Source organism: Chiloscyllium plagiosum, unplaced genomic scaffold (assembly GCF_037043375.1).
Source record: "Chiloscyllium plagiosum isolate Xiang-an unplaced genomic scaffold, Cpla_swu_hap1 HiC_scaffold_7, whole genome shotgun sequence".
Lineage (NCBI taxonomy): Eukaryota > Metazoa > Chordata > Chondrichthyes > Orectolobiformes > Hemiscylliidae > Chiloscyllium > Chiloscyllium plagiosum.
In genome coordinates, this window is record NW_028270145.1 from 12,083,182 (window position 1) to 12,105,561 (window position 22,380).

Here is a 22,380-nt window from a genome sequence, read left to right on the forward strand (position 1 = left end):
TATCATCGAGAAATGCTTCTGAATTTGTCTAGAAAAGCAACTGTGCAGAAGGAAAATGATGGAAACTATATCCATTCCTTTATGGACTGCATGGTGCTTTGAGGGCATGGTACTTTTCAGTGAAATCAGTCTTGCTGAAAGAGGCTGTGCTCAATTAAATGCCAATCTCTTAGTGTTTATTGATGTCAAATAGTGAAACTTTCAGGCACTTCATGATGCATGTCGATGATTTCTAATGGAACCACTGTAGAATTTGGGAAATGTGAAATTAATAAGATTGAAGTCAACAGTTTCAGAGGTCTTTAAATACACTGTTTTGAACATTAAACAGATGAGCCCTGGGGCTGAATATTCCTCTTTTCAGTTAAAGTGTTTTGTTGACTGAGGTTCATGGTGCTATGATGCAAAATTATGCAAATTTCCACTCCTAACCTTATAGAGAAACAACACTGTTGTACCTTTCTCAGTGATCATATTGATCAGAGAGATGGATATCTGGCTCATTTTCTACAAGGAGAAAATTCTATATCTGTCTGAAAAATCCATGACCCCAATAGACAATGAATTTAGTAATTTTAATTGTGCTCTACTGCTCTCCCATTACCGCCTGAACCAACTCATCGTAAATCTGCACAAATCCTATCGCTCTTCAACAACTAGTTCCCTGTTTTCACTTATACTGCCAAGAGAGGCATCACTAGCAAATCTCATGATGGTTGAGACAAGCACTTGGTGAAACAGAGCTGCCAATTACCCATGTGGGTTTACATGCCAGGAACTTGAACTGTCTTCTTTCTCAGTGAAGGAGGGGAGAACTGGAAATGATATATACATAAGGTGAGTTGGAGCTTTGATGACATAGAAATAAAGATGTTACTATTCAATGTCGAGAATAGAAATAACCATCAAAGGCTTGAAGGGAAAATTGGGAAAGCCTTTCTCCATGTCAAGGATCAAATGCTTTTCTCTTGCCACATTGGTGCAAGAGTAAATTCTTCCCCTAGAGCAACTTTGAATCAACACTCTTATTTAGAGTGTTATTTTTTGGCCAGTTAATCATACCAGGTCATCACAAATACATGATTTCACAATTAAAGAAGTAACAGAAATGGTAAAACTTGCTGTTGAATTAGTTACAAGCTCAGACAAGATTTAATGCAAGTTTTGATATATTGGGAAAAAAAGTATGCTAATGAGATCCCTAAAGCTGAAGATATTTTAAGGGCAAATAAAACATTCAAAAAGTTAAATATGAATAAATGAGTGCTTAAACTTTCCCTTTTTTGTTGTGACCAAATAATATGAAATTAGTTATTTTTAGTGATACCTCTCTTGCCAATCTTCTTGATAGATATTCAAATGCAGTACATTTTATAATATCTTTAGTGGGTACAAATGGAAAGAAATGACCTTTAGCCTGCAGAGATAAGAAAATATCATTGTTAAAAGTGTTTGAACTGGGGAAACACTGGCTTTGTGGAAGCAGTGGCTATGGAATTCTATATGTTAAATATTTTGGGGAACAATCTTTACAAGGGCCATACTGAAACCAGTTTGCCCACTAAACACGTTGCATGACAAATCAATTCTTGTGGGATAACTTTCATTAAAAAATGGAAGTGAAACAAGTTTAGGGACAAAATTGTTGTGTGAAACAAATGGCAGAAACAAAAAAGAAATCTTTAAGGTTAAATGTTGTTTGTACAATAACATCATAAACAGTCTGGGAGTTACCATTGATCAGAAACTGAATTGGTTTAGCCATATAAATACTGAGTCTACAAGAGCAGATCAGAAGTTAAGAATTTTGTGCTAATAGGCTTCCTGACTCCCTAAAACCTGTCTGCTATCCACATGGCATAAATTAAGAATTTGATGCGTGGTTAAATGCAGATCCTACAACACTCAAGAAACTGCAAGTCTACCATGGACAAAGCATTTTACATGACTGGCACCCCATCCACCAACTTCAATCATTCATTTCTTCCACCATTGACATACAGTGGCAGCAGTGTTTACCATATTTAAGATATACTGCAGCAGCTTGCGGAACTTCCTTTAACAGCAAGAATTACCATTTCTTTATTGTCACTGAGTGCTATGCTGAAACCATTTCCCTAACATCACTGAGCACAGCTAAACCACATGGACAGCAGCAAATCAAGAAGGCAGTTCACTACCACCTTCTTAAGTGTAATCAGAGATGGGCAACAAATACTGACCAAGCCAGCAATGCATACAGATTGTGAAAGAATTAAACAAAACTGAACGTTACAACCTATACAACAGTATTTTCCATCAATGTATAGTTCTTGAGCACCTCTCTTACATAAGCAATTTATATTAAGGTGAAAAATCTATAATACATACTGCATAAGAAAAGAAAAGGAATCTTTTTCAAGAAATACTTTATTCGTAAAATCTGTAAGTGTACATTACAAAACATTTTGATGTGAAAAATACAGACAATGAAATAAAATTCAACTTAGCTCCAAAGAACACACCTCACTCTGAGGTACCTGACCTTTGGGGATGCAGTTGTGTTGCTGTAACCTCAGTGGGCTAGTAATCCAGAACATCAGCTATGAGGACAGGGGTTTGAATCTCAACATGACAGATGGTGACATTTGAATTTAATAAATATTTAAAATAAAAAGCTGGTCAAATGATGACCATGTAATGACAGTTGATTGCTGTAAGAAAATTTCATCTGACTCACTAATTTCCTTGAAGGAAGGAAACTGCAATCCTTACTTGACCTGATCTATATGTGATTCCAGGCCCAGAGCAATGTGATTGACTCTTGACTGCTCTCTTGCCAATTAGGAATGCTTCGGGAGGCCCACAGTTCATGAACAGTGAAAAAAACCACAATGCATACTCTTCAAATTTACCATTTACATACAATCCATGTTAAGCATAAAGCATTAGGTCAAATAATTTCAAATTAAAAATTACAGGAAATGCAATATATCAAATGATTGTGCACATTCTCCCCGTGTCTGCGTGGGTTTCCTACGGTGGCTGTAACTTTCTCCCACAGTCCAAAGATGTGTGAGCTAGGTGGGTTAGCCATGGGAAATGTGGGATTACAGGGATGGGGTAGTTCTGGGTGGGATGCTCTTTGCAGGGTTAGTGTGGACTCAACGGACCGAATGGTCTGCTTCCAGACTGTAGGATTTCTATGGTTCAGCGAAATGCTTCTTTAAATAGCTCATTCCACTGAGAAGCCTCAGTTTCAAAACTTGCTTTCACAAAGTAGCTGGTTAAGGCTTTACAACTGTGGTACAGTCAGTGGCTGGGAACCACGTAGGACATTTCCACCTGTATGTATGAAGGGAAGTGTTCATTGTGAACACCGTTAAGTATGAGGTGCATGCATGGATCTATGACTTCCAATGTAATACAATCACGTGGCCACACAGCTTATGGTCAATTTAGTTAAGCATTTTGTGTCATATTGCAATTGCAATTCGCCCTCAGATACATTAAGTATTTTCATCAAGTTCAATGGTATTTTCAGTGTCTTGGTTACACTGTTTGACAGGAACAGCAGATAGTGAAGTTTTACTTACTATCTACTTTTCTAAATGTTGGCATTCTTCCATGTTCACATCTTATTTCCATAGAAACAAGGACTGCGTTATCCCCTTGTTTCATGGTTTAGACCAGCAGATGGTAATTCGGGTAATTTGCATGATTTCCAATTAACAAATGTGAGACCTGGAACCTTTTATATTTGTTTATTTAAATGAAACGTGGCATTTATATACTTCCCAATCAATAGCTGTTTAAATGTTAATGTAATGGAGAGGCAGAATTTCATCAGTCCATTGGTAACAAGACTTTTTCAACTTATTTGCATAGTCAAGATGCTGCAGGATTTAACCTGTGTCAACAACATCACAAACAAGTGAGTAAAAATCACTAAATAAAAACCGAAAGAACTGCAGATGCTTGCAAATCAGAAACAAAAGTAGACGTTGCTGGAAAAACACAGCAGGTCTGGCAGCATCTGTGAACAGAAATCAGATTTACGTTTCGGGTCTGGTGACCCTCTGATTTCTCTGTACAGATGCTGCCAGGCCTGCTGAGTTTTTTTTTCCAGCAACTACTGTTTGTGTGAGTAAAATTCACGATCATCCCCACAGCACAATCGTTCTACTGCTCAAACACAACCAGCTTCAACATAACATACTGACGGGAACAACAGGGTGTGCAACAGGCACAGCAGTTGAGACTTTGAAATCTGCCCTACAATTTGATGTTTGCATGCAAAAATAGCAATCTTAATTGAGGGCACAGGCTGCGGAACCATTCAGTTATCACAACTTCACACATATCAGGAATTATTTCCCTCCCACCTGAGTTTGTTTGATGAACACATTTTGCAATCGGGATTTAGACGTGTCATAGGAAAAGGCCCTGACATATTGCGGGAAAGTTTGGGACGACGCAAGAAAACACGATGGAAACTCAGTCAGGCTGACGACACACAGCCCGATTTAACAACAGGGAAACACTTTTTGAGAGAAAAAAAATTCCCTCTTCTGCCCAGCAACGAGACAGTGTGAGATTGTGGAAGGTTGCCGAATGTGGTAATGACGGTAGGAATTCCAGGGAGGACACTGTTGGCAAGTGGGAGGTGGAAAGCAAAGTGAGTAGGGTGGGGGGGTTGGGGTTTCTTGCTCATCACGGACCACAATGAATACTGTTGAAAAAAAAATCACTGCCCTGTTGAAACCAGTACCTCTGTTTCATTACTAGCTTTATCACGCCCTACAAAAATCTGATTCAGAGCTGTGAAGTTTAAAACACAGTTCCAATCACACTGTGTTAATAAAGTGTCCTGCCTCTGTAAGATGGGACACTCTCTAACAGGCTTCTCCCATTCTGTGGAAGTGATAGCAGGCATGTGTGCAGTGGGCTGGGATTAGATTTAGAGTCTTAAATTGTTTGTCCCAACGAATGGCCTCCCACGATTTTGAGGGTGGTATTTAATACCAACTCAAAGTTTCTACTGCCTTGCCTACACGGAATTAAAATTCCACTCAAGATCTCAAAGCATTTCGGTGAGTAAGAAATCTTTTCACAGTTCAGCCCATACATATGAGTGAAGCAGCACAGCACCATCTGCTCTGTGCGTAGTACATCAATCCAAGGTGGAAACAAGTGATCTGCGCTCCCAAGAAAATATTCCAAGCACAAAAAAATCGAAGCAAAGTACGGTGGGTACTGGAAGTTTGAAACAAAAATAGAAAGTGCCGTAAATACTGAACAGCTCTGGTAGCACTGGTGTAGGAGAGAAAAAGCTGAGATAACATCTGAAGTTGAACATAACTTTTCTACTAAAGATCCCTCTGAACCTGCAGAGACTTTATCTTCCAGAATCGTTTTCTGTTTTTATTCCAGACTTGAAACCTATCACTGCTCACCACATACTATCTGACCTGCTGAGTGTCTGCAACAGATTGCTCACCTGATCTTGCTGAGCTTCCCAGCCTTTGGATGAGCTGCAGTTCCTTCCATGCCTTATTTCAATCTGAGCTAAGCTTCCCACTCATTCCCTCCAAACCACTTGTGAACCAAGTGGTGGCTTCATCTTTGCCTCAGCCCAGCTGCAGTTGAAGCTTTCACCATAACTACTCTAATGTTCCCTAGCCCAAGTATAGTATGCACCAAGAGCGAGAATTTTCGCATTACCCACATGAAGTCTTCGGCAGCTCAGCTCCAACCACCTTGCTGGGTTCCCCAAGTGCTAACATGGTGGGCCAAAATCGCATGTGAACTGAAGCAGATGTGGAGGCAGGAACAGCAGTGAAGACACCCCAGGGATAATGCAGGACCTCCAGGTTCTGGTCAGCTTGATGCAGATGGTAACCTTGAAGGCCTGCCAGAGAGCTGATTAGTCTGGATCAACAGTGGAAATTGTGTGAAGTTCTGTCAGCATTTACAGAGCCACTGCATAGCAACAAAGAGAGCTTGGAGGAGCCTGTCATAGTAAGCAAGGACATACAGACAATAGGGTGCTTAGAGTGAAGTATACAGGTTACACAGCACAGCAGGTGCATGAAGCATGATCAATATTAACAAGATCAACATCATTTGAAGTTAGTCCATTCAGCAGTCTAATAACAGCAGCGAAGAAACTGCTCTTCAACCTGTTAGTGCATGTATTCGAGCTCTGTATCTTCTGTCTGATGGAAGAGGATGTAGGAGAGTATTACCGGGGTGAGAAGGATCTTTGATGATGATGATGACAGCCTTTCCGTGGCAGTGAGAAGTGTAAATGGAATTCATAGATGGAAGGTTGGCTTCCAAGATGGTCTGGGCTGTGTGCACAACCTTCTGTGATTTCTTATGCTCCTGGGTAGAGCAATTACCGTATCAGGCTCATGTGCACCCAGACACTATGTTCTCAATGGTACATCTGTAGAAGTTGGTGAGGGTCCTTATGGACATGCTAAACTGCCTGAGGAAGAAGAGGGTTGTTGTGCCTTCTTGACCGTCGCATCTACATGGGAAGTCCAGGATGGATTGTTGGTTTTTGTCACCCCTAGGAACTTAACAGTCTCACTCTTTCAACCTCAGCTCAGTTGATGTAGATGGGGTGTGTTCTCCTCCTTTCTTCCTAAAGTCAAATCAGATGGAGGAAATTTTTGCCTTGGACATACAACATCTCCCTCATGTGCAGCAAAATGTTCTTGGCTGACAGTGAAGTATGGTTGGAATATGAGAATAAAAAATGGAGAAATAGTGCTTATCTCAATTAACCTCCACTAGTCCCCCATTTATTCCCCATCAGTTGGAGCTGGTTGTTCTACAACTGTTCTTCTGCATGTGTGGCTCTTGTTGTACTTCCCATTTATCAGTGGTAAGGTTTATCCCAGGCATTACAAGTGAAGACATCAGAGGGAGACTTTGGAAGTGTGAAGATCTGGGCCACAGAATGCAGGAAACATACAAGCTTCCAAAATGACACCTTAAACCAAATCCCCATTTGTTTTCTTATTAAAGATTCTTTCATCCATTTCAAAGAAGCACAGAGAAATGATCTCCTGGTTAATATTCGTCTCTCAATCAACCACACAAAAAAAAACTGATTATTTGATCATTATAAATCTCGTGGGATATTTTTCCTTGCAAAACTTGTTTCCTACATTATAACAGTGGCATCATGGTACAGAGTTATGGGTTCATTATAGTAAGAAGAGCCCATTCAGTCAATCAACTCCTCGTTGGCTCTGTTTAGGGCAAACCACTCTATTGCCCCACACTATCACAATACTTCAATAACCTTGTGGCATTGTGAAATATGCTGTATAAATGAAACATGAGGCAGAATGGCAATGGAGGAGGATGGAAAAGGAAGCACATTCTGAACTTTGGATCCCATCACCTCAGGGAATAAGTTGCCCCATGTGCCCAGATGGATCAGTATTTGACTTGTCACATGAAGAGCCACGGCAGAAACCCATGACTGTGAGTCATCCTTGAGTCAAGGGAGAGCTTACAATTAGCATGGCAATAACTGAAAATCTCTCTGCTGGTTAGGTACTGCATGAGCAGACATGAATACTTTCTGCTGATTATGGAACAGTGAACATTGAAGGAGTCGAATCCCTTTGATGGACAAATCCCCCCTGGTGGATCTGAGAGCACTTTGAACGTGTGCAATCCATGCAAGAAGTTTCCTGCCCTCAGGTGCTGTGTTTGGAGGTAAGCGAGGACAGAGTGCAAACACTCTGCCACCTCGGTTAAAATTCAGTTGAGGATGTGAAGGTTCATGTTTAGATTTCCTGCCCCACTCCACATTGAAGACTGCAAGTGGGCAATTAATGAAGTTAAAGGGCGTGATCCTGCCCCCCCCCCCCATTGATATTAACCCAATTACACCGATACCTTTGTTGGCTTCAGAAATACTATCCTAATGGTTCCTAGCCCAAGTACAGTTCACACCCAGAGGAACTCACGTGAACCCTCCACCAGCTCAGATACATGACAAGCAGGCTTGTCATCAATCACAACTTTCTTGTGGTCATCTGAGGAGATGGTTTGTTCAAAGGCAGTCAGTACCTGATCGAGGAAGTCGACATTAGGAAAGTCGTACCCCTGCTGCCAAGCTCCTCCCCACTTCTCAGCAAATCACCATCATCGCTGACCTCAGGGTCACCCCTCAATCCTAGATTTTCTGTGGCCATCATACTCACAGTATCCAGTGCCTTCATGGTGACAAGGGTGAGCCAGAGAACTGCTGTCCTCTAATTTGCTGTCAGCTTGGACAGGAGGTTCACCTCTGGGATTCTTGATCTTGGGGGAGGTGACCACACAAGTGCCTGAGAGACACCAAATATCGGGGGGCTTCATGGAGGAGGCAACATGGATCCCTCCAAGCAGAAAGAGAGACTTCCGAGATTCCCTTAACATCACCATGGCTCCCTAAACTTGTTGCACATTAAAGCAAATCCTGTGGGCTCTGTACTTCTTATGACTGGCCTCATTAGTTGCAAAATGGATTTTTGCAGCGGTCTGGACAAACATGGTCTTAGGCAACTAGGAGATGCACTTGTGCACGGAGAATTGTCAAAGCCTGCAGGGGTCACTAACACAATTCTGGAAGGGATCAGAGGTGAAGTATTTCAGAGCTATCATGTTCTATTTCAGACAATACATATCCATTAGGCCATCATGGCAAGAGGAGTCTTCTTCCAGTGAGGATGCAGCTGTCAGCAACAACCTGCTATGATAGCCTGAGTTTCCTGAGGAACTGCTTCTTAGTCACGTCCAGAAAGCTGGTCTTCTATCTGTGTACCCTGAGTTTGAAGTGTCACCTTCAGGGATTGGGAGCTCTATGTCCATCGCTCTGTATCTTGCAAAGAGACCGGCGAATGAGGAGCTGGCAGCCACTGCTGCTACTGGAGCTGCCCCTCATTCTTCCATACAATGGGCTGAGGAGTGGCAGATGGAGTTTAATTTAGACAAAGGTGAAGGGCTGCATTTTGGAAAGGCAAATCAGAGCAGGACTTGTACACTTAATGATAAGATCCTGGGGAGTGTTGCTGATCAAAGAGATCTTGGAGTGCAGGTTCATTGTTCCTTGAAAGTGGGGTCCCATGTAGATAGGATGGGGAAGAAATTGTTTGGTATGCTGTCCTTTATTGGACAGAGCATTGAGTATTGGAGTTGGGAGGTCATGTTGTGGCTATTGGAAGGATGTTGTGAAACTTGAAAAGTTTCAGAAAAGATCTACTAGAATGTTGCCAGGGTTGGAGGATTTGAGCTATAGGGAGAGGCTGAGGGTTGGAGGCTGAGGGGTGACCTTATAGAGGTTTATAAAGTCATGAAGGGTATGGATAGGGTAAATAGACAAGGTCTTTTCCCTGGGGTGGAAAGAACTAGAGGTTTAGAATGAGAGTGGAAAGATTTAAAAGAGACCTAAAGGGCAACTTTTTCCCAAAGGGTGGTGCATTAATGGAATGAGCTGCCAGAGGAAGGGGTGGAGGTTGGTAGAATTACAACATTTAAAAGGCATCTGGATAGGTATGTGAATAGGAAGGGTTTAGGGGGATATGGAACAAGTGCTGGCAAATGGGGCTGGATTTGGTTAGGATATCTGGTTGGCATGGACAAATTGGACTTAAGGGTGTTTCCGTGCAGTACAACTCTATGACAAGCCCAAAGTAAGGTGCTTCATGTTGCTATGAAAACTGTCAGCAGGAAAGGGCATATCAAATTCAAAACCATAAAAAAAATCGCCTCAGGAGCAAAACAATACTCCAAAAAGTTCAAAATCACCTCTCCAGCATTGAAAGTTCACTCTTATACTAAGTTGTGGAAAATGCACTTCATTTTGGAAGAAAACAACTGTGTTGGTTCAACTTAAGAAGGCTTTGTAACCTATTAGCTTCAAACCTATTAGCTGTCAATCCCTGCTTTGCTCTCTCCTTATTAATACTTTCAGACCGCTGAGGAAACCAAATTAATGCCAGAATACAGGCTTGAATCTTTATTCTGTTGTCTCTTTACATATTATATTATCCGATTAGCAAGGCCCACACACTTATTTCATGCAAGATGTCTTATTTCGTAAAGACACTGGAGAACACAGATGATAGTGGGACCAAGTTGGACTCCTAGCAAGAAAACATGTTTTGTTGTTTTTAATCCCAATGTGAATTAACACCTACTCTGTTTACGTTGTCCACCTCTCCAGCACATTTTTTCTGACCTAGCTGACATTCATTGACCCCCCAGTCCCCAATCCCTCAAGTTAAAAAGTTCTCCTTGTGTTCAAACCTTCTCAATGAAAACAAAATGTTACAATTCTGATCTGCAGATGGAATTGCCCATTTGGCATCTGCCCTAAGACTGCCAAATATTCATCTTTGTTGAAACAGCATTCTTAAAGATCTACTTTACTCTGGTACCGGCACTGCATTGATGTAAATATTTCTTATATTTTGCCTTTCCATAAAATTCTGAATGGATATATTGCACAGAGAAACATTAAGCAAAATTACTAGCCAGTGTGTTAGTGCAGTGTAGCTTTGAAAAGCATTGCAAGAGTTTATAACAGGCCTATAGGCACTGGGAGTTCCTCCTATTATCTGACAAATGTGGTAATATTGACTGTTGTGCTCCCATCTCACACAATTTTTGCATGATTCAAGCATTCAGACATTACTGTTCATTTTGATTTTTGAGGAACTGCCAAAACACATCAGTTGATCTAATGACATGATCGGGCATGACAAAGTAAATATTCCAATCACATTGCGAGCCAGTTGAATCAAAAGGAAAATAAATGTCATTGTAATAGGGACTGTATACTCTATTTATGAGCTCTGAATGTCAGAGAATACTAACATATATAAAGTATGGCTTTAAATGTAACAGGTAGTAAAATAGTCTTGCAATCTCAAACAAATATGGGAATGGCATGAAGTTTCCACGATACATCTCCTTTCAACAAAAGGATTAGTGAATCCAAAGTTATTTACTTTTGCTGTAAAATCAGAATCAACTCATGAGGACTATCCAGTACACAAACAGTAGTGTCAGTACAAGACAGAAGAAGCAACTTCAAATCAGGAAGATGGAGCATTTGCAAGTAATCAAACAAGCAAGGGAAAAATAAATGGAAGAAAATAAAGAATGAAAACAAGGTAAAATAATCAAAGAAATAAAAGAAACAAGCTTAGAATGACCAATTTGGCATTAAAATGGAGATCTATTAATGGAAACAGCAGGCATGGTTCAGGTACTGTATGAATCCCAAGGAAGAAGATTTTGCTTAATATACACAAGAAGGTTACCAGGATGCTTGACGATTTAAAAAAAAGGAGGAAGTACAAAAATTGGTTTTATATTAAAACGGAAAAGTCATCCATTCCTGCAAATAGGCAGCATCTTCGGGTGAGGAAGAAAATTAAAGTGGAAATTGAGGAACTTGTGATCATAATTTTCTAATTCTCCTCAGGTACAGTGTACTGGAAGATAGATGACTGGATGATTAACAGTAGCCTTCAAAATGAAATTGGATAAATATTTGAAGGAACACAAAATTGCAGATATATGAGGAAAATATGGTAGAATAAGACTATCTAAATTTTATTTTGGAAGAGCCAGTGAGACTTGATTGGCCATTGTTCCGTATCTCATGTATCAACATGTTGTTTCATTATATGGTTTTACTAGAGTATGAAAAGAAGTAAAGGAAAATAAATAGACTGGCTGTATGACAATTCTTCAGCGTCCTCCCTTTACTGATGTGTTTATCTCCTTTTTTCACAATTCTGTCAGTTCCAATTTATCACCCTACTTCCTACTTATTTTTCTTCCACTAGCTCCTTGCTAACTTTTACAGGTTCTTGCCAGATGTTTCATTTTGCCTTTGGGACAATATAAAATAACAAAGTTACAGGGCTTTGCATAATTCCCATGTAATTTCTGCATGCTAATTTATAATAGAAATCTTCATGCAGAATACAGAATCAATAGAACAAAATCTGTAATGCAGGTGCTTTGTGGAAACATCACGATTAAATATTTTGTAAGTAGACTGGTAGTGATGATGGAAAATTTAAAACCACATCAAATAAAAAATAAACCTGTGCATGTGCTTATCATGTGATGATGGTTCACTGATTTTGGATTACAATATGCACCAATCTTTCCATATAATACAGCAGTCGTTACACTTCAAAATACAATCAATCACATGATTTATTCAGAGACATCTTGAGGTTATGAAGAGTGCTATATAAATAAAGTTTCTTCTGATAAGAGGTTTGATTTTGCATATTAAAATGTACAATTAGGACCTTTCAAAAAGTACTGTAGTCTTGGCAACAATTGTAATAACTAAATGATTACCAGCAAATTTCACTAAAAAGCACACTATATTGTACTGACTGTCCTCAGTTTGCGACTATGATTTGCTTAGGCCTTATAGTACAGCAATATAAACTACAAAATTAAATAATTTGATCTTGCCTATGGTGATTGAATTTAATAATGTTTTATATACAGTAAATACATAAGCAGTAGCAGATCTGTATGTCATTGTCGAGGGTGAAAGAGATATTGCTGAAGCAAGACATGGTTTCTTTAATACATGACAGTGTGGGAGAAGTACACATCAGGCTGTTGCTGCTAGAAATTGTGTCAGTCAGTGTATTTTGAAGAGGGTTTTCACAAAAGAGCATTGACTTCCTATTTGGAAATTTGATCAATATTCTACACCTCTGAAGCACAATAGCCAAAACAGCTGCGCCAACAATCTATCATTATATGTAAGATTAAAAACACCACCTCACGGTAAGTATGTTATTACACAAAATAAGCAGGATTGTCAAGTGTAGATTAAGCTTACTGACAACTGTTGACAGTTTATTTGAAGCATTAAAATGTTGGGAGTTCAGCTGCAGTTTTGACTGGGCTTGCATTAGTTTTGGTTTAAGACGCAGGCTATTTTTACCCCTAGGCCTCCTGTAAATATTTTAGGCCCTAACCTGGACTCAGTGATGTCAGGTTAATGTCTGACATTTGGATGAAATGCAAGAATAGATCTAGGCTGTCAGCTACATGATGGTGATCATGATTGTTGGGGGACATTGTGGAAGTCCCAAATATTTTTATTGCTTTGTTAGTTCTAAATTTAATACATTTTGTTTGTGGAATCTTTATTTCAATCTCACATGAAGTCCTTTGTCATCAACTGTATTCCTTAACCTCAGAAATGATTTTAGCAATGTTTCTCTTGGACCAATTGACCCATGTTATGACAAACACAGCTGTGTGGCCATGTCTCTTGCTGAAATTGTCTCTGTGCGTATTTTGGAGTATTATTCCATTAACACAGCTCTGTTAGCCAATAGAAAACATCGACTCGATTTGCATTTCCAGTGGCATGATTCATGATGCAACACAAAAAGCTCAGATACCGATCTCCATGATTGAACAGTGGAGTGGCAGGGGATGTGGGATGAGGGTTTGAAATGTTAAATCCTTGCAGCTACCTACTCACCCAACCCTTGGTTCTGTGCATCCTTTGGACACAGCAATTGAAAACATTTGTGACATTCCAGAACTGGCTAGCAGCATCTGAGGAGAGAGAAACCGTGTTAACATTTTGAGTCCAATAACTCTTCTCCAGAACTGTTCTGAAAGGGGTTAGAAAATGTTTTTGGCATATGCACAGCATATTTGCTGCTTTCATCAATTCCCAGAATTAGCCTCAAAGTTTCATCTCAGCTGTTTGTACCTGGTTTCCCTTTTACTCATAAATCTCATTTGCATTAACAAATGGCACAGGGCATAGAATATTTTTTTCTGAGCTTTCAGTTTCTCAGTATTGTCTTCCCTTATCTGATGCAAACAAAGTAATGCACATTTTTAAAAGAAATGGGTGGGTGGGACTCCACTCTCAGCTTTTACTATGAATCAGAAGTTGTGCATTCTAAAGTTGTTCCTAGTGAAATAAGATCACTTTAGGTATTGAGTCTCTGCTGCTACCAATTTAGATGCTTTTATCCTGCAGATTTGTACCTAACTGACCCCTATACTTCCCATTACATTTCTCAGGTGCACTTTCATGCCATTTAGGTTAATTGTCATTTTATCTGTTGAATTGGCCTTTGTCCTTTGTTTAGTACCTGGACACTTTTCAGATAAAAGCACTTTCGAACGAATGGCACTTTCGTTGTCATTTATCACCAGGAGAAATGAAGTACAATCTAAAATAAAATATAGCAAGCAGAACATGAACGTTGGCTTGGATTCTCATAGGATTCACTGAGAACATCACTCTCCAATTGATTTTTAAATAGAAGCACTTTCTCAATGAATACCAATTGTTTGTGTTTTGGTTTCAGTAATAGTGAGACTGTTAGTTATTTTTGTCATTGAGGCAGAGAGCTGAGCAAAAGACTGACCCAGAAGTACAATGATGTTGTGCCGTGTAAAAAACACGCCCTACGTTCATTATGGTGGAGGGTGTGAGTGGGTACATTCTGTATTTAAGTGCAATGTTTGTATTAGAGGCATAAGGTCACTTTAGTACCCCCTTTGCTAAATCATTTAGCTCCGATTGTAACAGGCACCATAAAATCTAGACTTAGAGGTTACCACACTAATATTCTGGAAGAATCCTCTTAAGGCTACCTCTGCCCTGGCTTCATGTTAAATCCATGCATCAACCAGCGAAGGGGCAGGGGTTAGATTCTTTTAAGAAGAGTTACCTGAATGTGGGCCCTGGAAAAACATCATAGTTGATGATATGGTGGCCTAATAGGCAAAAGTAAATTTCCTGGGGTAATCCAGCAGGTATATTCACTGGCCTGTTGTAAATGAGGCCCCAGACCCAATATAGCTATTCTTCTGGCTGGCTTTTTTTTGTAGGCCATCACAAACCAAGTTCCACATCAATGTGTCAACAAAACACTTGACTTGAAGGGTAGCATTGTGGGAAATAAACTTCATCTCCGTTAAGTAGGAGGTGTACTTCAACTTGGCTGTTAAGTCTGTAAATACTCCTTTGACAGTTTAAAATATCTTTGACACCATCTCATATTTGATTTTGATTTTTGGTCTTGAATTCAGGCTGCCTGTATTTTTTTCTCTCTGTATGTTTACTTCACATTGCTTCTTCTAGAACTGCAGCACCAACTCCAGGAAATATTAACTTGTTTTCATCCAGCAGTCACCACTGTTGCCAAGTGATTACTCATAGATGCAAACAATGGCCAGACATGTAGCCAAGAGGTCCAAAAATAGAATGAAAAATGAAAGAGGGATAACTATTATGTGCAGTGACTGAGACACCATGAGCAGACGACCCATTGACTGTGTGGGAAGGATCCTATTATTTTTAACACTGTGTGGCATTCTGGGTAGCTGCACCATTTATTCTTTCCTTAAAATGGTATCTAATCAAAAATGATGGTGCTGTCAACACTCAAACCTCCTTAAACAAGAAAGAAACAATTATGCCAGATAACACGCCCGGTGCTTCATGAACAGTAACAGCAAAAGTCATGTCAAGGGCTGGATTAATTGAAGAGATATAAACGATAGTTTCTGACATCAAATGTAAAAGTATCTATGATCTCAGTGTATGTTTCCCAATGTGAGTGGAGAAAACCTCAAATGTAAATGTGTTTTGCAATTTGGATGAAGTGTTTTCAGCTGACAGAGGGTATGTAGAATTTTCACACATCCCTTCTGTCTTGGTTTCATGCTACAACGCCCACACATTAACCAACAATGTAGGCCACCTTAAAGCTGCCTGTTCAAATCTACACATTAAACCTCTAAATTGTTCAGAAAAATCATTTCTGGGTGCCATTAAATGTTTCCAAATACATGGAACTAAGCAAGCCAAATCCCATTTTCAGATTGCATTTCTATTTTACTGGTCAAGAAGTTCAAAATAGCCAAGATTGGAACTGAGTTTCTTACCTTGCAGGGCTGATGCCTTGTAGCTGTGCTGTCGGTCAAAAGCAATGTTATACATCCTTTACAACCGTAGCTGACATTTCTATTATCTACCCACTCAACTCAAGCTTTCAGTAGCGACACAATGATATGGGAAGCGTCACCAAGTTACGCTTAGGGGCTGCCAGAACATGCATCATTTATAAACCTGAATGAAACAATACACAGCACTTAGGATTCATCACAATCCATAAATAGATTAACATGCTGATCCTTAATCTAGAGCATGAGTTTAGGCTTGAGTATTGTCCAGCATTCAAAACTCTGTGCCTCATTGTAGTGAAGGGAGTTACAAATATTCAAATTGCGATCACTACGACTATCAGCAAGAGTGTACCTGTTATAAATGGATCTCCATGAGTAACAACTGCTGATATTGAGGTGCCCACTGTGTAGATTCTCCTCTTCAGTGAATAGAATAACTTTGAATTTCACTGTCTGGAGGCCATAGAATCATAATAACATTAGAAATCCCAGCACGGATAGAATGCGGAGGTAGAGAATATTATAGTATGATAAATTACTGTCAGGCTTACCCTCTCCCCCATACCTAGAGGTTCTATTAACATTACTAACCTCTGTAGCTAAGTTATAACTGTATCCAAGGCTGTGAAATATTTAAGATGGATTGTTGGCCAATGAGTAAAATTAATTGTGCTTAATTAGTTAGCGTTGAAAGGTCAATTAACTTGCCCTTCAATGGACATGATCGCATTCCCCCAACTGACAAATTGCTAATCTTAGTTGTGTGCTCCATGTAATTTTTAGCAAAGGTCAGGCATTTTCAACACAAAAGGAAGGAGAAAGTTGCATAAGACACTTCTGTTGCACAGCCGTGAGATGTAGTTCAACTGGAATAAAGGGTTAATGTATTAATATACTGATATAAAATTACGCAATATGATAGAATCCATCGTTTTGATCCATTTGTACTGTGTGGGCTAGCAATCTATCATACAGGCACAGTGTGTTTCAATGGTTTTTACACTCAGCAAGAGTTTGCATTGGTTGCTACATTCAATTCTTCTGAAAAACAGGTGCATAGCTTTTCGAGAGATTTCCATTATGTTACTCAAAATAGTTCAAGGCTCAATGAATAGTTTTTATCAATTGGTCAGAAGCAATAAAATTAGCAGGTTGTGGCCTCCAGGCTGCTGATCATTCAGGTGGAAAGGAATGGGAGAGGTGGTTCCATAATGAAGAGGTGCTACTGGTAGCAGACTTCAAGACACTAATGATCTGAGAACTCTGGGAGCCAGTCAATGTAGTTAATAGTTGGGATCAGTTTCAGGAAAAGTACTTGAAGCCGTGTGGAGCAGCAAGGGCTTGGAAAATGTCCTGGGAACTATTGGTAGTTTAGTGCAGCTGAGAGTTGGGATGAAGAAACCCACAAGTAATATTTGCTTGGTGAAGGTCAAGAATGTTGGAACCCCAGGGCTAGTGGCAGCTTGGTGAAGCTAGCCAACTTTGAAAGAGCTATATTTGTGCCTGTGAGTAGATGTTGGAATTCAGTCTTGGGTATCCAGCAATGCACAATCTCAAGGAAGAGATTGAGCTACCTGGATATTTACCTGATGAAAGAGCAGTGCTCTGAAAGCTCATATTTCCAAATAAACCTGTTGGACTACAACCATGTGTTGTGTGATTTTTAACTTTGTCCACTCCAGTCCAACACCGGCACCTCCACATCATACCTGGATATGAGCATTGAGTCATTGAGTCATAGAGATGTACAGCATGGAAACAGACCCTTCAGTCCAAATTAACTAATCCCATTCACCAGCGTTTGGCCCATATCTCTCTAAAACCTACTTATTCATATATCCATCCAGATGCCTTTGAAATGTTGTAATTGTTCCTGCCTCCACAATTCCCTCTGGTAGTTCATTCCATACATGTACTGCCCTCAGAATGAAAATGCTCTCCCTAGGTCCCTTTTAAATCCTTCCCTTCTCAGCTTAAATCTATAGAACATAGAATGTTACAGTGGAGTACAGGCTCTCGATGTTGCGTCGACCTGTAAAAATAATCTGATGCTCATCTAACCTACACTATTCCATTATTATCCATATGCATGTCCAATGCCCATTTAAATACCCTTAATGTCGGTGAGTCTACTATTGTTGCAGGCAGGCCATTCCATGCCCCTACTACTCTCTGAGTGAAGAAACTACCTCTAATATCTGTCCTAAATCTGTCACCCCTCAATTTAGAGCTTTGTGCCCTTGTATTAGCCTTCACCATCCGAGGAAGAAGGCTCTTAAAGGCCACCATATCTAACCTATCAGGGTTGTCCTGACTCCCCTTCTTAAATAAAGGAACAACATTTGCTATCCTCCAGTCTTCTGGCATTAAACCTGTTGTCAATGATGACATAAAGATCAAAGCCAAAGGCTCTGCAATCTCCACCCTGGCTTCCCAGAGAATCCAAGGATAAATCCCATCCGTCCCAGGGGTCTTATCTATTTTCAGATCTTGCAAAACTGCTGAAACCTCCTCTTTGTCAACCTTAGTCCCATCTAATCTTGTAGCCTATATCTCCGTATTCTCACGAACAATGCCCTTTTCCAATGTTAGTGAATACTGATGAAAAGCGCTTCTGCTATATCCTCAGATTCCATACACAACATTTTACTACCATCTTTGATTGGCCCTAATCTTAGTCTAGTCATTCTTATATTCCTGATATATCTATAGAAGGCCTGAGGGTTTTTCTTGATCCTATCCACCAAAAACTTCTCATATCCCCTCCTGGCTCTTCTTAGCCCTCCTTGTGATCTTTTCTGGCTAACTTATAACTCTCAAGCCCCCATCTGAGCCTTCACACCTCATCCTCACATAAGCATTCTTCTTCCTCTTGACAAGAGCTTCAAGTTCTTTAGTAAACCATGGCTCCCTCTCTCGATAACTACCTCCCTGGCTGATAGGTATATACTTAACAAGGACACACAGTAGCTGTTCCTTGAGTAAGTTCCACATTTCAAGTGAGTCCATCCCCTGCAGTTTCCTTCCACATCCTATGCATCCTAAATCTTACCTAATTGTATCATAATTGCATTTCCCCCAGTTATATCTCTTTCCCTGCGGTATATACCTATCCCTGCCCATTGCTATTGTAAATATAATCAAATTGTCGTTACTATCGTCAATGTGCTCACCTACCTTCAAATCTAACACCTGGCCGGGTACCAAATCCAATATGGCATCGCCCCTGGTTGGTCTGTCTACATACTGTGTCAGAAAACTCTCCTGCACACATTGAACAAAAACTGACCCATCTAAACTTCTTGACCTACAGTATTCCCAGTCAATTTTGAGGAAGTCAAAGTCCTCCATAACATCTAGTTTTGGACTTCTGGGGAAAAGACCTTGACTATTCACCCTATCCATGCTCCTCATGATTTTATTAACCTCTAGAGCAGTCTGTGATGGAGCAGCTTTTGAGTCAATTCTGAGGGTAAATTTTCAAAAGTAAATAATTGGAAGAACTGGTAAAGGAAATAAAGTTTTAATAAGACTTCGTGACCCACTATGTCACTAACATCTGAAGGGTTGTTCAGAAATCTGTAAAATCAGTTTTGCCTGCATTTGATGTTTGATATACTCTGTGGACTGCTCATCCACAGTTTATCTGTGACCCATATTTATGCCATGTTAATTCTGGGTGGTACAGTATAAATTATATATATGCATTGGAATATTTTCACTGTTGTAACTTTATAAAATATATTTACTTGTTCAATAATCTTGTGGCTTTATTCTCCTATTTGCTGATTTAAATTTTAAACAAAAATATGGTTAATCATCCCTAGCCAAATTGTACCTTAAATTTGACAAACTCATCAGGGATTGTAACAGTCAATAAAGATGTAATAGATCACGTAATAATAAAGAGACCCTGAAGAAAGAGGTAACATGCTAGGTCTAAGTGTAAATAGTTATTAGAATGCGAATGAACAGTTGCAGTGAAAAGAATGTAGAGTTCAACAAGCTTTCTTTAATAAGGCAGTACACCCAACCTCATCTCAGAAGATATATACAATAGATGGTGACTGCAGTGATTGTTTATGGTTTATTAATGTGTTGGACCTAGCCTCCCCGAGACTATCCATACAAATACAGAATTCAGAGCAGTATTCACAAACATCGCAGAACAATGTCAGAATCTTATGTAGGCAACTGGGAGTTTGGCTAGAGAGCTGGCAAGATTCCTATGTTGCCTCTTTGCAAGGGTCCATGGCAGCTTGTGCCAATCAGGCATATAATAGGCCAGCAACAACCCTTTGTCAGTTCACAAGGACCCCAGAGGCAGAACCCCAGTTGCAGAGGCTAATCAGAGGCTGGCAGCTCCTCTGTACACAGGAGCATCATGGGAGATGGTGGAGTTACTGCTATCAGTATGGTATTGCTCTGAAGTCTAGTGTCATGGTTGGAGCTGAAAATGTGTTGCTGGAAAAGCACAGCAGGTCAGGCAGCATCCAAGGAGCAGGAGAATCGACGTTTCGGGCATGAGCCCTTCTTCAGGAAGAAGGGCTCATGCCCGAAACGTCGATTCTCCTGCTCCTTGGATGCTACCTGACCTGCTGTGCTTTTCCAGCAACACATTTTCAGCTCTGATCTCCAGCATCTGTAGTCCTCACTTTCTCCTGTCATGGTTGGACCCAAGCAAAGGGTAAGATGGCAGGAGCGGGTTCCTGGCAGCTGAGTAGGGGTGACTGAGTGGGTGTTAGCAAAAGGAATAGAGATGGCTTTCAGCTCTCACTTACGCTGATCCATGTCATTTAATCAGGCACCGAATGCCTGTGTTAATTGCTTCCCATTTTCCTCTTTGTGTGAAGAGGTGCCCATCAAAACCCACTTACAGCCACATCACTTTCTTAATTGATTTTATCAATCTCCAACCTTTTCCAAATGGATTCCATTTGAAATTGCATCCTTCACATTGTTGTAATTCAAGTTTATATTATTACTGGACAAGTCATTTCCCAGATTAAAATCCCACTTGAGAGAACATATTTCTCTTTTTTTTATTTTACAAGTTTTTCACTGAAACACAAACACTTAGCGCTACAGATTTAGTTTTAACAATAAAACAGAAGTGTGTTCTGCAAAAGAGATAAAGATAAAATTGGTTACACCAAACCACTTACATATATCACAATTTGAAAGATTCCAAATTATACACTAGAAATACGAACCCATCTATTCCAGCATCACCAAATTCCCTTCACTACTACATTGTAGTTTTGACTTAACTGTATCTTTCAATTCCCAATCTTGAGAATTTAATAACTTCTTCCTTGATTATTCATGCAACTGAGATAGATTTGTTCAACTTCAAATAATCCCTTCAGGATTCTAACCAGGTAATCTGGTAAACTTTGAAACTAAAACGCTTACATTGAGGTAACCTATTTCCTGACTATTCTGAACTAATTTCTCCCTTCAGCAGGAACTGCTTTTACATCTAGTTTGAACTAGGACTTTTGGTGAACTGCTTCCAAAAGTTTTTCAATCAATGGGTGCTTCTTCTAAATCAAAAGTGCTCTAATACTTTCCCACGTTTGTTTTCTCTGACTGTAAAACATTCATAATGCAAACACATTTTTATTATCACTCCAGGACCTGTCTTTCTTACTTACTGATTCAAAAGGTCACGGTGGACAAATTAATGAGTAAACCACCTCAGTCACAGAGATAAATACATACATGCCACTATTTCAAACTCTAAAATAAATTAATTAATATTTATATAAATCATTTCTCCCTCCAATAATAATGAAAATCTGTCTTTAAGAAGGCATTTTATTTACTCATCAAAAATGATCTTAACATTATTTCTTTGTCACCTTAACAATAATAGTTTATTGACATTAAACATAAAGGAGTTACACAGCAATCATATTTTGCATAGGTTGATGGGCACCAAAGCACTTGCTATCCTTTGTATGTGCTCCTATTTATATATCTGTTCTCACATTTTCTTTTCCATTAAGTGAACAATTTTCATATTACACCTGAAAAATCATTACTCTTTGTCCTGAATGTTTTCCAAGAAAATTCATAGACTGTGGTCTTTGTAAATCCCGGTTGCTTCCACATTTTTAGTGACGGTTATTGCAAAATGATGGAGTGCCAACTCAGGATGCAATGTCACCTTCTCAATTTTTGTCTGTTTTTCTTGACAGATGGTCAGTTTCTTTGAAAAATGACTGATAGGCTGTTTGATCCCTATCGCATCATTCTGCAGTAAAACAGCCCCTGCACAGATGTTGCTGGCATCAGCAGCCAGTTTAAATGGATCCTCATAATTCAGCATGGCTAAATCTAACGCAGTTGTGAGTACAGATTTGGAGTTTTGCTAGGTATTCTGGCACTCTTTCC

General features: G+C 39.7%; 1 long non-coding RNA gene across 2 annotated transcripts in view; it reads right to left on the reverse strand.

The window, feature by feature from the left end:
• The window catches only part of LOC148149556 (uncharacterized), a 63,662-nt gene extending 47,563 nt beyond the window's left edge, over positions 1-16,099 (reverse strand). For both annotated transcript variants that reach the window (XR_015757588.1, XR_015757587.1), the window contains exons 1-2: positions 15,961-16,099; positions 13,529-13,605 (exon numbers count right to left, since the gene is read on the reverse strand). This is a non-coding gene — a long non-coding RNA (uncharacterized LOC148149556). The remainder of the gene's footprint in view (positions 1-13,528; positions 13,606-15,960) is intronic.
• Between the last annotated feature and the right edge of the window lie 6,281 nt (positions 16,100-22,380).